The sequence below is a fragment of the Pollicipes pollicipes genome, unplaced genomic scaffold (genome assembly GCF_011947565.3).
Source record: "Pollicipes pollicipes isolate AB1234 unplaced genomic scaffold, Ppol_2.1 Scaffold_4219;HRSCAF=4965_pilon_pilon_pilon, whole genome shotgun sequence".
In the NCBI taxonomy this organism is placed as follows: domain Eukaryota; kingdom Metazoa; phylum Arthropoda; class Thecostraca; order Pollicipedomorpha; family Pollicipedidae; genus Pollicipes; species Pollicipes pollicipes.
This window is the reverse complement of record NW_023596448.1, coordinates 14,951,683-14,953,906: the sequence shown is the minus strand read 5'-3', so window position 1 is coordinate 14,953,906 and position 2,224 is coordinate 14,951,683.

Here is a 2,224-nt window from a genome sequence, read left to right as displayed (position 1 = left end):
CCTCGGTAAAATTAGGAATGAGAGAATAATCAGCCCAGGTTTTCGTCCAGCCACTGATGCTTAACACAGGGGACACACAAGCACATGGTGACATCTGGCTCTGCGTGTCCGTCCCTTATCTCATATCTGCCTGACTCAATATCAAACTAAAATTCGTCATGAGCACGTAAAAATAGGTAGAATAAAATGCGACGCTGGTTTATCTCATACAACAGACGTCGCGCGTCTGCGATGCCTTAAAAATGCGTTTCAGTGAAAAAACAACAAACACCTAACTTTGAGTTTTGTCGCTCTTATCGCGAGATCCTGCGTGCCTACGCCGCTGCTTGGACGAACAGCGTATCTTTGACCGCCAGGGTCGTACTAATTCAGTTAGAAGAATACTATTCGTACATGCATACTAGCGCCTTGTGTCGGTGCCTTTGTCCGCACGCACAAGCGCAGTTTTCTATGCACCAGCGTTATTCGACGATTTGTTGGATACCCTCAGCCTCAGCCAGGTAACCTAATCAAGAAGCAGTGGGTGACCTCTCTGTTCATGCTTAGACTATCCTGCGCGTGTCGCACGTGAGCTGTGGGTCTGATTGTAAATGATTGTTAAATGATTTTGTGGTCATCTTCTTTTCAACTACTAATTTAAAAACTTGCAATGCTCCAACGCCTTTTCTAAAATCAAATGTATGTAAGACAGCCCAATTTGAACACTCACGTGGCAGTCGGCTCCTGCCCCTCCCTCGCCGGCGATTCGGCTCCTGCTCCTCCCTCGCCGGTGAGTCGGCTCCTGCTCCTCCCTCGCCGGTGAGTCGGCTCCTGTTCCTCCCTCGCTGGTGAGTCGGCTCCTCCTCCTCCCTCGCCGGTGAGTCGGCTCCTGTTCCTCCCTCGCTGGTGAGTCGGCTCCTGCTCCTCCCTCGCCGGTGAGTCGGCTCCTGCCCCTCCCTCGCCGGTAAGTCAGCTACTGCTCCTCCCTCGCCGGTAATGGGCCATTTTGTGTCAGTGAGGGCCGCTGCACCGATCCGGTGCCAGGGTCTCCGCACAGAGGACCTGTCGTACCAGGGAGGAGACCCGCGCAGTGCATGATGCATCCCTCTTAGGGCCTCCAGGCCGACCAGGGGGAGCGGTCCCGTATCACCTGAAAGGTAGCTGCTTGGCACCTTGGCCTGGACTGAAAGAACCCTTCAGGACGTGCTCAGGAAGTTTCAACTGTGAACTCTTGAGGCTGATTCTCTAAACGAAATTAGCAGCTTCAATAACACCAGTAATGGATGTAACCCCATTGTGTCGTGAGTCTGTGGTATTGTATTGACTTATCCGTCCAGAGTATCCAGCTCAACGTCGCTCTGGCACAATGTGTCCACCGGGATACCTTTTACTCGCATGCGATACTTAAAGCCTTCGAAAGCACCACTTCCCGGTGTGCGGTTTGCTTGCCCGTTGACCGCCGCCGGGTGTTAGCTGCGGGTTTGGCGCCGCGAAGCCCACGGAGACTATAACGCCGAGCGTCGGTGTTCTTTCACTCTAGAATGCGTGCGCACATGTTTTAAACTTTGATGTAATGATTTGCCGCAGGATCCCATAGCAGGATCAACATCCCCAGGCGAGCAAGGGCTGGACATGTTAATGTAATTTTGTACCCTACTTCGATGTACGCTGCCGTACAATCCACGATGCTCTCAATATCTTTGTAAAATATCAAGAAAACCTGATAAATCCTCTTTCAGTCAAAGAAGCTTAACATAAAAACCTAAGAGACCAACGACTCCATTTTGGGATGATTTGGAGAACGCATTCTCTGCTGCCTTTTCACCATCAGGCTCTTTGTTAACCGTGGTACCCCTCTCTTACCGTAACTCTGACTTTGCCTCCGGCTTTGCCTCTGTCTAGCGTGACGTAGGAACGGCCCGGGACGTTTGGGGCCGCCGATGTCAGCGGGAATGTGCGTGTGGCGAGCAGTTGAATACAGAACTCGTTCAGGTTTCGTGTAGTGTCCGGGCGAATGTGGACCTCGTGACCCGTCGGCCGGGCCGGGCCGGGACATGGTGGCATTGATATCGGGAAAGTGGCTTTGTTCCATGGATGGCGAGCTACCCACTCCTGCGTCTGCAGCGGCCATGGCTCGTGTTGCGTTGGTCTACGATGGGTCAGTATCACCCATTGGCTTCATCCGCCAGTACCAACGTCTGGCAGCACTGGGCGACATCTCTACCGAACAGCTCACCAGAATCAT